Here is a 16,080-nt window from a genome sequence, read left to right as displayed (position 1 = left end):
GAGGTTTACAGTTGATGAGAGCTCCTTCCTCACCCCAATTCGTTAAATATACTTAAATTTTGCATAAGTTGTAGAAATTCCCAAATCAATAGTGCCTACCTCTATTTTTATTGTTACACCTAAACCACAACTGGCAACAAAGCAATTGCTTTACTAAAGAACACTGTTAGGATGTTTCATGTATTATTGCACCTAAAACCACAACTGGCAACAAAGCAATTGCTTTACTAAAGAACACTGTTAGGATGTTTCATGTCATATAAAGAATGGACCAAATAACAAGAGTTTTGCATTTTTATGTTATTTTTAAAGGTAGCACTTAGATTCCTTACAGTTCTTTTTTTATTAACTTTTATTAAGCTTCAAGTGAACGTTTAAAAATCAAGTCAAACTGTCACATATAAGTTTATATACACCTTACTCCGTACTCCCACTTGCTCTCCCCCTAATGAGTCAGCCCTTCCAGTCTCTCTTGACAATTTTGCCAGCTTCCAACTCTCTCTATCCTCCCATCCCCCCTCCAGACAGGAGATGCCAACACAGTCTCAAGTGTCCACCTCATATAATTAGCTCACTCTTCATCAGCATCTCTCTCCTACCCACTGTCCAGTCTCTTTCATGTCTGATGAGTTGTCTTGGGGAATGGTTCCTGTCCTGTGCCAACATAAGGTTTGGGGACCATGACCGCCAGGATTCCTCTAGTCTCAGTCAGACCATTAAGTATGGTCTTTTTGTGAGAATTTGGGGTCTGCATCCCACTGATCTCCTGCTCCCTCAGGGGTTCTCTGTTGTGCTCCCTGTCAGGGCAGTCATTGGTTGTGGCCGGGCACCAACTAGTTCTTCTGGTCTCAGGATGATGTAGGTCTCTGGTTCATGTGGTCCTTTCTGACTCTTGGGCTCTTAGTTATCATGTGACCTTGGTGTTCTTCATTCTCCTTTGATCCAGGTGGGTTGAGACTAATTGATGCATCTTAGATGGCCACTTGTTAGCATTTAAGACCCCAGATGCCACATTTCACATTGGGATGCAGAATGTTTTCATAATAGAATTATTTTGCCAATTGACTTAGAAGTCCCCTTAAACCATGGTCCCCAAACCCCTGCCCTTGCTCCGCTGACCTTTGAAGCATTCATTTTATCCTGGAAACTTCTTTGCTTTTGGACCAGTCCAGTTGAGCTGACCTTCCATGTATTGAGTATTGTCCTTCCCTTCACCTAAAGCAGTTCTTATCTACTAACTAATCAATAAAAAACCCTCTCCCACCCTCCCTCCCTCCCCGCCTCATAACCACAAAAGTATGTGTTCTTCTCAGTTTATACTATTTCTCAAGATCTTATAATAGTGGTCTTATACAATATTTGTCATTTGGCTCTGACTGATTTCGCTCAGCATAATGCCTTCCAGGTTCCTCCATGTTATGAAATGTTTCACAGATTCGTCACTGTTCTTTATCGATGCGTAGTATTCCGCTGTGTGAATATACCACAATTTATTTACCCATTCATCTGTTGATGGACACCTTGGTTGCTTCCAGCTTTTTGCTATTGTAAACAGAGCTGCAATAAACATGGGTGTGCATATATCTGTTTGTGTGAAGGCTCTTATTTCTCTAGGGTATATTCCGAGGAGTGGGATTTCTGGGTTGTATGGTAGTTCTATTTCTAACTGTTTAAGATAACACCAGATAGATTTCCAAAGTGGTTGTACCATTTTACCTTCCCACCAGCAGTGTATAAGAGTTCCAATCTCTCCGCAGCCTCTCCAACATTTATTATTTTGTGTTTTTTGGATTAATGCCAGCCTTGCTAGAGTGAGATGGAATCTCTTCGTAGTTTTCATTTGCATTTCTCTAATGGCTAATGATCGAGAGCATTTTCTCATGTATCTGTTAGCTGCCTGAATATCTTCTTTAGTGAAGTGTGTGTTCATATCCTTTGCCCACTTCTTGATTGGGTTGTTTGTTTTTTTTGTGGTTGAGTTTTTTTTTTTTTAATAACTTTTATTAAACTTCAAGTGAACGTTTACAAATCCAATCAGTCTGTCACATATAAGTTTACATACATCTCACTCCCTACTCCCACTTACTCTCCCCCTCTTGAGTCAGCCCTTTCAGTCTCTCCTTTCTTGACAATTTTGCCTGCTTCCCTCTCTCTCTATCCTCCCATCCCCCCTCCAGACAAGAGTTGCCAACACAATCTCAAGTGTCCACCTGATATAATTAGCTCACTCTTCATCAGCGTCTCTCTCCCACCCGCTGTCCAGTCCCTTTCATGTCTGATGAGTTGTCTTCGGGGATGGTTCCTATCCTGTGTCAACAGAAGGTCTGGGGAGCGTGGCCACCGGGATTCCTCTAGTCTCAGTCAGACCATTAAGTTTGGTCTTTTTATGAGAATTTGGGGTCTGTATCCCACTGATCTCCTGCTCCCTCAGGGGTCCTCTGCTGTGCTCCCCGTCAGGGCAGTCATCGATTGTGGCCGGGCACCACCTAGTTCTTCTGGTCTCAGGATGATGTAGGTCTCTGGTTCATGTGGCCCTTTCTGTCTCTTGGGCTCTTAGTTGTCGTGTGGCTTTGGTGTTCTTCATTTTCCTTTGCTCCAGGTGGGTTGAGACCAATTGATGCATCTTAGATGGCCGCTTGTTAGCATTTAAGACCCCAGACGCCACATTTCAAAGTGGGATGCAGAATGTTTTCATAATAGAATTATTTTGCCAATTGACTTAGAAGTCCCCGCAAACCATGTTCCCCAGACCCCCGCGCTTGCTCCGCTGACCTTTGAAGCATTCATTTTATCCCGGAAACTTCTTTGCTTTTGGTCCAGTCCAATTGAGCTGACCTTCCATGTATTGAGTGTTGTCTTTCCCTTCACCTAAAGCAGTTCTTATCTACTGATTAATCAATAAAAAACCCTCTCCCACCCTCCCTCCATCCCCCCTCGTAACCACAAAAGTATGTGTTCTTCTCAGGTTTACTATTTCTCAAGATCTTATAATAGTGGTCTTATACAATATTTGTCCTTTTGCCTCTGACTCATTTCGCTCAGCATAATGGCTTCCAGGTTCCTCCATGTTATGAAATGTTTCACAGATTCGTCACTGTTCTTTATCGATGCGTAGTATTCCGTTGTGTGAATATACCACAATTTGTTTACCCATTCATCCGTTGATGGACACCTTGGTTGCTTCCAACTTTTTGCTATTGTAAACAGAGCTGCAATAAACATGGGTGTGCATATATCTGTTTGTATGAAGGCTCTTGTATCTCTAGGGTATATTCCTAGGAGTGGGATTTCTGGGTTGTATGGTAGTTCTATTTCTAACTGTTTAAGATAACGCCAGATAGATTTCCAAAGTGGTTGTACCATTTTACATTCCCACCAGCAGTGTATGAGAGTTCCAATCTCTCCGCAGCCTCTCCAACATTTATTATTTTGTGTTTTTTGGATTAATGCCAGCCTTGCTGGTGTGAGATGGAATCTCATCGTAGTTTTAATTTGCATTTCTCTAATGGCTAATGATCGAGAGCATTTTTTCATGTATCTGTTGGCTGCCTGAATATCTTCTTTAGTGAAATGTGTGTTCATATCCTTTGCCCACTTCTTGATTGGGTTGTTTGTCTTTTTGTGGTTGAGTTTTCACAGAATCATGTAGATTTTAGAGATCAGACGCTGGTCGGAGATGTCATAGCTGAAAATTCTTTCCCAATCTGTAGGTGGTCTTTTTACTCTTTTGGTGAAGTCTTTAGATGAGCATAGGTGTTTGATTTTTAGGACCTCCCAGTTATCGGGTTTCTCTTCATCATTTTTTGTGATGTTTTGTATTCTGTTTATACCTTGTATTAGGGCTCCTAGGGTTGTCCCAATTTTTTCTTCCATGATCTTTATCGTTTTAGTCTTTATGTTTAGGTCTTTGATCCACTTGGAGTTAGTTTTTGTGCATGGTGTGAGGTATGGGTCCTGTTTCATTTTTTTGCAAATGGATATCCAGTTATGCCAGCACCATTTGTTAAAAAGGCTATCTTTTCCCCAATTAATTGACACTGGTCCTTTGTCAAATATCAGCTGCTCATACGTGGATGGATCTATGTCTGGGTTCTCAATTCTGTTCCATTGGTCTATGTGTCTGTTGTACCAATACCAGGCTGTTTTGACTACTGTGGCTGTATAATAGGTTCTGAAGTCAGGTAAGGTGAGGCCTCCCACTTTCTTCTTCTTTTTCAGTAGTGCTTTGCTTATCCGGGGGTTCTTTCCCTTCCATATGAAATTGGTGATTTGTTTCTCTATCCCCTTAAAATATGACATTGGAATTTGGATCGGAAGTGCGTTAAATGTATAGATGGCTTTTGGTAGAATAGACAGTTTTACTATGTTAAGTCTTCCTATCCATGAGCAAGGTATGTTTTTCCACTTAAGTATGTCCTTTTGAATTTCTTGTAGTAGAGCTTTGTAGTTTTCTTTGTATAGGTCTTTTACATCTTTGGTAAGATTTATTCCTAAGTATCTTATCTTCTTGGGGGCTACTGTGAATGGTATTGATTGGGTTATTTCCTCTTCGGTGTTCTTTTTGTTGATGTAGAGGAATCCAAGTGATTTTTGTATGTTTATTTTATAACCTGAGACTCTGCCAAACTCTTCTATTAGTTTCAGTAGTTTTCTGGAGGATTCTTTAGGGTTTTCTGTGTATATAATCATGTCATCTGCAAATAGTGATAACTTTACTTCTTCCTTGCCAATCCGGATACCTTTTATTTCTTTGTCTAGCCTAATTGCCCTGGCTAAGACTTCCAACACGATGTTGAATAAGAGCGGTGATAAAGGGCATCCTTGTCTGGTTCCCGTTCTCAAGGGAAATGCTTTCAGGTTCTCTCCATTTAGAGTGATATTGGCTGTTGGCTTTGCATAGATGCCCTTTATTATGTTGAGGAATTTTCCTTCAATTCCTATTTTGGTAAGAGTTTTTATCATGAATGGGTGTTGGACTTTGTCAAATGCCTTTTCTGCATCAATTGATAAGATCATGTGGTTTTTGTCTTTTGTTTTATTTATGTGATGGATTACATGAATGGTTTTTCTGATATTAAACCAGCCTTGCATACCTGGTATAAATCCCACTTGATCAGGGTGAATTATTTTTTTGATGTGTTGTTGGATTCTATTGGCTAGAATTTTGTTGAGGATTTTTGCATCAATGTTCATGAGGGATATAGGTCTATAATTTTCTTTTTTTGTAATGTCTTTACCTGGTTTTGGTATCAGGGAGATGGTGGCTTCATAGAATGAGTTGGGTAGTATTCCGTCATTTTCTATGCTTTGGAATACCTTTAGTAGTAGTGGTGTTAACTCTTCTCTGAAAGTTTGGTAGAACTCTGCAGTGAAGCCGTCCGGGCCAGGGCTTTTTTTTGTTGGGAGTTTTTTGATTACCGTTTCAATCTCTTTTTTTGTTATGGGTCTATTTAGTTGTTCTACTTCTGAATGTGTTAGTTTAGGTAGGTAGTGTTTTTCCAGGAATTCATCCATTTCTTCTAGGTTTGCAAATTTGTTAGAGTACAATTTTTCATAATAATCTGAAATGATTCTTTTAATTTCATTTGGTTCTGTTGTGATGTGGTCCTTCTCATTTCTTATTCGGGTTATTTGTTTTCTGTCCTGTATTTCTTTAGTCAGTCTAGCCAATGGTTTATCAATTTTGTTAATTTTTTCAAAGAACCAGCTTTTGGCTTTGTTAATTCTTTCGATTGTTTTTCTGTTCTTTAATTCATTTAGTTCAGCTCTAATTTTTATTATTTGTTTTCTTCTGGTGCCTGATGGATTCTTTTGTTGCTCACTTTCTATTTGTTCAAGTTGTAGGGACAGTTCTCTGATTTTGGCTCTTTCTTCTTTTTGTATGTGTGCATTTATTGATATAAATTGGCCTCTGAGCACTGCTTTTGCTGTGTCCCAGAGGTTTTGATAGGAAGTATTTCCATTCTCGTTGCTTTCTATGAATTTCCTTATTCCCTCCTTGATGTCTTCTATAACCCAGTCTTTATTCAGGAGGGTATTGTTCATTTTCCAAGTATTTGATTTCTTTTCCCTAGTTTTTCTGTTATTGATCTCTAGTTTTATTGCCTTGTGGTCTGAGAAGATGCTTGGTAATATTTTGATGTTTTGGACTCTGCAAAGGTTTGTTTTATGACCTAATATGTGGTCTATTCTAGAGAATGTTCCATGTGCGCTAGAAAAAAAAGTATATTTTGCAGCAGTTGGGTGGAGAGTTCTGTATAAGTCAATGAGGTCAAGTTGGTTGATTGTTGTAATTAGATCTTCCGTGTCTCTGTTGAGCTTCTTACTGGATGTCCTGTCCTTCTCCGAAAGTGGTGTGTTGAAGTCTCCTACTATAATTGTGGAGGTATCTATCTCACTTTTCAATTGTGTTAAAATTTGATTTATGTATCTTGCAGCCCTGTCATTGGGTGCGTAAATATTTAATATGGTTATGTCTTCCTGATCAATTGTCCCTTTTATCATTATGTAGTGTCCTTCTTTATCCTTTGTGGTGGATTTAAGTCTAAAGTCTATTTTGTCAGAAATTAATATTGCTACTCCTCTTCTTTTTTGCTTATTGTTTGCTTGATATACTTTTTTCCATCCTTTGAGTTTTAGTTTGTTTGTGTCTCTAAGTCTAAGGTGTGTCTCTTGTAGGCAGCATACAGGTGGATCGTGTTTCTTTACCCAGTCTGTGACTCTCTGTCTCTTTATTGGTGCATTTAGTCCATTTACATTCAGGGTAATTATAGATAAATAAGTTTTTAGTGCTGTCATTTTGATGCCTTTTTATGTGTGTTGTTGACAATTTCATTTTTCCACATACTTTTTTGTGCTGAGGCGTTTTTCTTAGTAAATTGTGAGATCCTCATTTTCATAGTGCTTGACTTTATGTTAGTTGAGTCGTTACGTTTTTCTTGGTTTTTATCTTGAGTTATAGAGTTGTTATACCTTTTTGTGGTTACCTTATTATTTACCCCTATTTTTCTAAGTAAAAACCTAACTTGTATTGTTCTATATCGCCTTGTATCACTCTCCATATGGCAGTTCAATGTCTCCTGTATTTAGTCCCTCTTTTTGATTATTGTGATCTTTTACCTATTGACTTCCATGATTCCCTGTTATGTGTATTTTTATTTATTTATTTTAATTAATCTTAATTTGTTTGTTTTTGTGATTTCCCTATTTGAGTTGATATCAGGACGTTCTGTTTTGTGACCTTGTGTTGTGCTGGTATCTGATATTATTGGTTCTCTGACCAAACAATATCCTTTAGTATTTCTTGTAGCTTTGGTTTGGTTTTTGCAAATTCTCTAAACTTGTGTTTGTCTGTAAATATCTTAATTTCGCCTTCATATTTCAGAGAGAGTTTTGCTGGATATATGATTCTTGGCTGGCAGTTTTTCTCCTTCAGTGTTCTGTATATGTCGTCCCATTCCCTTCTTGCCTGCATGGTTTCTGCTGAGTAGTCAGAACATATTCTTATTGATTCTCCCTTGAAGGAAACCTTTCTTTTCTCCCTGGCTGCTTTTAAAATTTTCTCTTTATCTTTGGTTTTGGCGAGTTTGATGATAATATGTCTTGGTGTTTTTCTTTTTGGATCAATCTTAAATGGGGTTCGATGAGCATCTTGGATAGCTATCCTTTCGTCTTTCATGATGTCAGGGAAGTTTTGTGTCAGGAGTTCTTCAACTATTTTCTCTGTGTTTTCTGTCCCCCCCTCCCTGTTCTGGGACTCCAATCACCCGCAGGTTATCCTTCTTGATAGAGTCCCACATGATTCTTAGGGTTTCTTCATTTTTTTTAATTCTTTTATCCGATTTTTTTTCAGCTATGTTGGTGTTGATTCCCTGGTCCTCCAGATGTCCCAGTCTGCATTCTAATTGCTCGAGTCTGCTCCTCTGACTTCCTAGTGCGTTGTCTAATTCTGTTATTTTATTGTTAATCTTTTGGATTTCTACATGTTGTCTCTCTATGGATTCTTGCAACTTATTAATTTTTCCACTATGTTCTTGAATAATCTTTTTGAGTTCTTCAACAGTTTTATCAGTGTGTTCCTTGGCTTTTTCTGCAGTTATCCTAATTTCATTTGTGATATCATTAAGCATTCTGTAAATTAGTTTTTTATATTCTGTATCTGATAATTCCAAGATTGTATCTTCATTTGGGAAAGGTTTTGATTCTTTTGTTTGGGGGGTTGGAGAAGCTGTCACGGTCTGCTTCTTTAAGTGGTTTGATATGGATTGTTGTCTCCGAGCCATCACTGGGAAACTAGTTTTTCCAGAAAACCCGCTAAAAAAAAAATGCAGTCAGATCCCTATCAGAGTTCTCCCTTTGGCTCAGGCTATTCAGATGTTAATGAAGCCGCCTGGGGAAGGTGGGGGAGGGAACAGAGAGCTAGGAGTGTAGCACCTCAGAATATAGCCAGAGTTGCTTGTCTTGCTTGGAATGACTATTATATCTGAGATTCCCGCGGGCGCGTCGCCTATGTGTGCTGGCTGTGTGGAGATTGCCCCCGGGGGGTCTGGCCCGCTGGAGTCACGGTCAGATCCTCCACTTCCAGCCCCACGCCCAGCGTCAAGGCTCCCCTACTGGGACCATGCACTCTTGACTCCAAAATCAGTCGCTGCCTCCCAGGGCCTTCTCATCCCTCCAGCCGCGTGGCCGTGCCGCTCCGAGAACCAGTTGAGCCTCCTCCCGGGGTTAGTTCACATGGGTGGAGCAGGTCCCCGTGCTTGTGCCGTGACCGAGTGTCCCGGCTGGGACGCTGTTCTCCCCGCTCCAATACCAGTCACTGCCTCCCGGGGACTTCTCCTACCGGCTGCATCCCACGCCGCCCGCGCGACCCGGCTGGTCCCCTTCCCGGGGTTAGTTCAGGGGGGTGGAGCAACTCTCTGTGTTTATGGCGTACCTGCGTCCAGTCCAAATCCCTGCGGGACGGTTCGCCGGCTCAGATGCCGCTCTTTCTGCTCCAAGAGCAGTCACTGCCTCCCGGGGACTTCTCCTACCGGCTGCGTCCCACACCGCCCATGGAACCGGCTGGTCCCCCTCCCGGGGTTAGTTCAGGAGGGTGGAGTAGGTCTCTGTGCTTGTGCCGTACCTGACTGGTACCCTGGCTCCAGGCTCTGGAAACTATCGCTGCTTCCCCGTATTAGTTCGTTCTCCGTCTCTAAATCTGTGTTTGTAGTTCAGGGTTCGTAGATTGTTATGTATGTTATCGATTCACTTGTTTTTCCGTGTCTTTGTTGTAAGAGAGATCCGAGGTAGCCTCTGCCTAGTCCGCCATCTTGGCTCCGCCCCCCCTGTGGTTGAGTTTTGACAGAATCATATAGATTTTAGAGATCAGGTGCTGGTCGGAGATGTCATAGCTGAAAATTCTTTCCCAGTCTGTAGGTGGTCTTTTTACTCCTTTGGTGAAGTCTTTAGATGAGCATCGGTGTTTGATTTTTAGGAGCTCCCAGTTATCTGGTTTCTCTTCATCATTTTTGGTAATGTTTTGTGTTCTGTTTATGCCTTGTATTAGGGCTCCTAACGTTGTCCCTATTTTTTCTTCCATGATCTTTATCGTTTTAGTCTTTATGTTTAGGTCTTTGATCCACTTGGAGTTAGTTTTTGTGCATGGTGTGAGGTATGGGTCCTGTTTCATTTTTTTGAAGATGGATATCCAGTTATGCCAGCACCATTTGTTAAAAAGACTATCTTTTCCCCAATTAACTGATACTGGGCCTTTGTCAAATATCAGCTGCTCCTGTGTGGATGGATTTATATCTGGGTTCTCAATTCTGTTCCATTGGTCTATGTGTCTGTTGTTGTACCAGTACCACACTGTTTTGACTACTGTGGCTGTATAATAGGTTCTGAAATCAGGTAGAGTGAGGCCTCCCACTTTCTTCTTCTTTTTCAGTAATGCTTTGCTTATCCGAGGCTTCTTTCCCTTCCATATGAAGTTGGTGATTTATTTCTCTATCACATTAAAAAATGACATGGAAATTTGGATCGGAAGTGCATTGTATGTATAGATGGCTTTTGGTAGAATAGACATTTTTACTATGTTAAGTCTTCCTATCCATGAGCAAGGTATGTTTTTCCACATAAGTAGGTCCTTTTTAGTTTCTTGTAGTAGTACTTTGTAGTTTTCTTTGTATAGGTCTTTTACATCTTTGGTAAGATTTATTCCTAAGTATTTTGTCTTCTTGGGGGTACTGTGAATGGTATTGATTTGGTTATTTCCTCTTCGATGTTCTTTTTGTTGATGTAGAGGAATCCAGGTGATTTTTGTATGTTTATCTTGTATCCCGATATTCTGCTGAACTCTTCTATTAGTTTCAGTAGTTTTCTGGAGGATTCCTTAGGGAATTCTGTGTATAAGATCATGTCATCTTCAAATAGAGATAATTTTACTTCCTCCTTGCCAATCCAGATGTCCTTTATTTCTTTGTCTAGCCTAATTGCTCTGGCTAGGACCTCTAGCACAATGTTGAATAAGAGCGGTGATAAAGGGCATCCTTGTCTGGTTCCTGTTCTCAAGGGAAATGCTTTAAGGCTCTCTCCATTTAGAGTGATGTTGGCTGTTGGCTTTGTATAGATGCCCTTTATTATGTTAAGGAATTTTCCTTCAATTCCTGTTTTGGTGAGAGTTTTCATCATAAATGGGTGTTGGACTTTTTCAAATGCCTTTTCTGCATCAATTGATAAGATCATGTGGTTTTTGTCTTTTGTTTTATTTATACGGTGGATTACATTAATGGTTTTCCTGATATTAAACCAGCCTTGCATACCTAGTATAAATCCCTTTTGGTCATGGTGGATTAATATTTTGATATGTTGTTGAATTCTATTGGCTAGAATTTTGTTGAAGATTTTTGCATCTATGTTCATGAGGGATATAGGTCTGTAATCTTCTTTTTTTGTGATGTCTTTACCTGGTTTTGGTATCAGGGAGATGGTGGCTTCATAGAATGAGTTAGGAAGTATTCCGTTATTTTCTATGCTTTGAAATACCTTTAGTAGTAGTGGTGTTAACTCTTCTCTGAAAGTTTGGTAGAACTCTCCAGTAAAGCCATCCGGGCCAGGGCTTTTTTTTGTTGGAAGTTTTTTGATTACTGTTTCAATCTCTTTTTTTGTTATGGGTCTATTTAGTTGTTCTACTTCTGATTGTGTTAGTTTAGGTAGGTAGTGTTTTTCCAGGAATTCATCCATTTCTTCTAGGTTTGCAAATTTGTTAGAGTACAATTTTTCGTAATAATCTGAAATGATTCTTTTAATTTCAGTTAGGTCTGTTGTGATGTGGCCCATCTCGTTTCTTATTCGGGTTATTTGTTTCCTGTCCTGTATTTCTTTAGTCAGTCTAGCCAATGGTTTATCAATTTTGTTAATTTTTTCAAAGAACCAGCTTTTGGCTTTGTTAATTCTTTCAATTGTTTTTCTGTTCTCTAATTCATTTAGTTCAGCTCTAATTTTTATTATTTGTTTTCTTCTGGTGCCTGATGGATTCTTTTGTTGCTCAGTTTCTGTTTGTTCAAGTTGTAGGGACAGTTCTCTGATTTTGGCTCTTTCTTCTTTTTGTATGTGTGCATTTATCCATATAAGTTGGCCTCTGAGCGCTGCTTTTGCTGTGTCCCAGAGGTTTTGATAGGAAGTATTTCCATTCTCGTTGCATTCTATGAATTTCCTTATTCCCTCCTTAATGTCTTTGATAACCCAGCCTTTTTTCAGGAGGGTATTGTTCAGTTTCCAAGTATTTGATTTCTTTTCCCTAATTTTTCTGTTATTGATTTCCACTTTTATGGCCTTGTGGTCTGAGAAGATGCTTTGTAATATTTCGATGTTTTGGATTCTGCAAAGGTTTGTTTTATGACCTCATATATGGTCTATTCTAGAGAATGTTCCATGTGCGCTAGAAAAAAAAGTATACTTTGCAGCAGTTGGGTGGAGAGTTCTGTATAAGTCAATGAGGTCAAGTTGGTTGATTGTTGTAAGTAGGTCTTCCGTGTCTCTGTTGAGCTTCTTACTGATGTCCTGTCCTTCCCGGAAAGAGGTGTGTTTAAGTCTCCTACTATAATTGTGGAGGTGTCTATCTCACTTTTCAATTCTGTTAAAATATGATTTATATATCTTGCAGCCCTGTCATTGGGTGCATAAATATTTGATATGGTTATATCTTCCTTGTCTATTGTCCCTTTTATCATTATGTAGTGTCCTTCTTTATCCTTTGTGGTGGATTTAAGTTTAAAGTCTATTTTGTCAGAAATTAATATTGCTACTCCTCTTCTTTTTTGCTTATTGTTTGCTTGATATATTTTTTTCCATCCTTTGAGTTTTAGTTTGTTTGTGTCTCTAAGTCTAAGGTGTGTCTCTTGTAGGCAGCATATAGACGGATCGTTTTTCTTTATCCAGTCTGAGACTCTCTGTCTCTTTATTGGTGCATTTAGTCCATTTTCATTCAGCGTAATTATAAATAAGTATGTGTTTAGTGTTGTCATTTTGATGCCTTTTTATGTGTGTTGTTGACAATTTCATTTTTCCACTTACTTTTTTGTGCTGAGACGTTTTTCTTTGTAAATTCCGAGAACCTCATTTTCATAGTATTTGACTTTATGTTTCCTGAGTCGTTACGTTTTTCTTGGTTTTTATTTTGAGTTATGGAGTTGTTATACCTCTTTGTGGTTACCTTAATATTTACCCCTATTTTTCTAAGTAAAAACCTAACTTGTATGGTCCTATATCGCCTTGTATCCCTCTCCATATGGCAGTTCTATGCCACCAGTATTTAGTCCTTCTTTTTGATTATTGTGATCTTTTACATATTGACTTCACTTATCCCTGTTTTGAGCATTTTTTTTTTAAATTAATCTTAATTTGTTTTTGTGATTTCCCTATTTGAGTAGATATCAGGATGTTCTGTTCTGTGACCTTGTGTTGTGCTGGTATCTGATATTATTGGTTTTCTGACCAAACAATTTCCTTTAGTATTTCTTGTAGCTTTGGTTTGGTTTTTGCAAATTCTCTAAGCTTGTGTTTATCTGTAAATATCTTAATTTCACCTTCATATTGGAGAGAGAGTTTTGCTGGATATATGATCCTTGGCTGGCAGTTTTTCTCCTTCAGTGCTCTGCATATGTCATCCCATTGCCTTCTTGCCTGCATGGTTTCTGCTGAGTAGTCTGAACTTATTCTTGTTGATTCTTCCTTGTAGGAGACCTTTTATCCCTGGCTGCTTTTAAAATTTTCTCTTTATCTTTGGTTTTGCAAGTTTGATGATAATATGTCTTGGTGTTTTTCTTTTTGGATCAATCTTAAATGGGCTTTGATGAGCATCTTGGATAGATATCCTTTTGTCTTTCATGATGTCAGGGAAGTTTTCTGTCAGCATATCTTTAACTATTCTCTCTGTGTTTTCTGTCCTCCCTCCCTGTTCTGGGACTCCAATCACATGCAAGTTATCCTTCTTGATAGAGTCCCACATGATTCTTAGGGTTTCTTCATTTTTTTTAATTCTTTTATCCGATTTTTTTTCAGCTATTTTGGTGTTAATTCCTTGGTCCTTCAGATTTCCCACTCTGCATTCTAATTGCTCGAGTCTGCTCCTCTGACTTCCTATTGCGTTGTCTAATTCTGTAATTTTATTGTTAATCTTTTGGATTTCTGCATGCTGTCTCTCTATGGATTCTTGCAACTTATTAATTTTTCCACTATGTTCTTGAACAATCTTTTTGAGTTCTTCAACTGTTTTATCAGTGTGTTCCTTGGCTTTTTCTCCAGATTACCTTGTTTCATTTCTGAGGTCATCCCTGATGTCTTGAAGCATTCTGTAAATTAGTTTTTTATATTCTGTATCTGATAATTCCAGGACTGTATCTTCATTTGGGAAAGATTTCGATTCTTTTGTTTGGGGGGTTGTAGAAGCTGTGATGGTCTGCTTCTTTATGTGGTTTGATATCGACTGCTGTCTCTGAGCCATCACTAAGAAGTAGTGATTTATTCTATATTTGCTCACTGAGTCTTATCTTGTTTTGTTTTCTTTCAATATACGTGGATGGGCTACTAGACTGTGCTGTCTTGATTGTTGTATCCCTTGACTTACTTATGACCTATTACCAGGTGGTTTGGGCTGTTGCCAGATATATATGCCTGAGTCCATTCACTATTCTTGAGTAGAATCTGATTTTGGGTCATGGAGTGTGTGATGCACCCTAACACCTATCCATCTTGAGAAGTAGCAGTGATAGTTGTATGCACCAGATTCTATTAGCAGCTGGGGTTCACACTCCAGGGGGGCAGGATGCTGACAGGCTTCCCCCAAGTGTCAGTGAGGTAGGTGTGTCTCTATTCCTAAAGCATCTTGTTGGGAGGGCTCTGCAGCTGTACCTTAGGCCCCCAATGCAAGTACCTCTACAGATTGGTAGGTGTCACCCTCCTTAGACCCCTAAGGCAAGGGGCTAGGTGGTGTAGGGGAAGCTTCAGCCCTCAGTTCCCTGTTGTGGGTCAGCGAGGGCTCTGTTGAATAAGCAGAGATATCAGACCTGGGAAACTTGTTTTTCCAGTAAATCTGCTAAAAAAAAATGCAGTCAGATCCCTATCAGAAATGCCTTTGCATTATAATAGCCACCTTGTTCCCTGTAGGGATGAAAGCTGGAGACTGTGGATCACATATGCTTGGCTGGAGCTGGTTCTGTGTTTTTAGTCCAATTAGGGAAGGGTTTTTGGTCCCTGGGTTTTTTGTGGCTACTTCTCTCAGGCCGGAAGAATGAGTTAGGAAAAGACCCAAAAAAAAAAAGGGAAAAGAAAAACCGTCGAGCAGTTCTCCCTCTGGCTCAGGAAATTCCAATGTTAATGAAGCCGCCTGGAAGGGGAGGGGAGGGTTCAGAAAAACAGGAGAGAGTAGCACCCCGGAATATAGACAAAGTTACTTATCTTGCTTGGGATGACTATTTTATCTGAGATTCCCGAGGGACGTGTCGCCTATGTGTGCTGGCTGTGTAGAGATTGCCCCTGAGGGTCAGGCCCGCAGAAGCCGCTGTCAGTTCCTCCGCTGCCAGTCCAAAGCCCAGCGTCAAGGTTTCCCAGCTGGGATGCTGCACTCCCAGCTCCAAAACCAGTCGCTGCCTCCCAGCGACTTCTCCTCCCGCCAGCCGCGTCGCCGTGCCGCTGGCTGACCAGCTGGGCCCCCTCCCGAGGTCAGTTCAGGGTGGTAGGGCTGTGCCCCGTGTTTGTGCCCTCACAGGATGTTTTGTTCAGCTCCCCTGCGCCCAGTCCTAAGACCGCTACCAAGGTTACCTGACTGGGACGCTGGCTCCAGGCTCCGAAAACAGCCTCTGCTTCCCCATAGTTGTTTGTTCTCGGTCTCTGTCACTCAGGTCAAGTCTTTCAATCTGTGTTTGTTGGTCAGCGTTCATAGATTGTCATGTATGTGATCAATTCACTTGTTTTTCCAGGTCTTTGTTGCAAGAGGGATCCGAGGTAGCATCTACCTAGTCAGCCATCTTGGCCCCCCCCACAGTTTTTTTTAACTTGTATTTATTTTGTTATTGTTGCTGCAAATATACACAGCAAAACATACACCCAATTCAGCAGTTTCTACATGTACAATTCAGTGACATTGATTGCTTTCTTTGAGTTGTGCAGCCGTTCTCACCCTTCTTGCCTGAGTTGTTCTCCCCCCATTATCATAAACTCACTGCTCCCTAAGGCCTTGCAGGTTTTTGCAAATAAAATATATGAATATATATTTTTAAACAGCTAAGTAAAAATCTTAAAAGCAAACTATTTTGAAAATGCTACATCTTCTAAACTCCACTGTGCTTAACCATTTGAGAAACCTTTATAGTGGCTGATTAGAAATGTATGGTTAGTGTCAGATCCTCATTGATGCTGCTGAATGTGCTGCTGATCATTTGAGTAAGATGAGGACAGATAATTGACCATTGGATTGACCAGTGACATGGAGGTTGTTGGTAACCTTAACAGGAATAATTCCTAAAGGTGATGGAGAAAAGAACATATTTAGAGTGGGTTTATGAGACAATGAGAGGAGAGAAATTGGAGTCAGTCAGTAAAGAC

At 40.0% G+C, this 16,080-nt stretch overlaps 1 protein-coding gene across 2 annotated transcripts in view; it reads left to right on the top strand.

Annotated features, from left to right (window-relative positions):
• CFAP54 (cilia and flagella associated protein 54) overlaps positions 1-16,080 on the top strand; it is a 462,482-nt gene that overhangs the window by 291,849 nt on the left and 154,553 nt on the right. The window lies entirely within an intron of this gene.

The sequence above is a fragment of the Loxodonta africana genome, chromosome 4, assembly GCF_030014295.1.
Source record: "Loxodonta africana isolate mLoxAfr1 chromosome 4, mLoxAfr1.hap2, whole genome shotgun sequence".
Taxonomy (NCBI): domain Eukaryota; kingdom Metazoa; phylum Chordata; class Mammalia; order Proboscidea; family Elephantidae; genus Loxodonta; species Loxodonta africana.
This window is presented reverse-complemented; position numbering and strand designations above follow the sequence as displayed.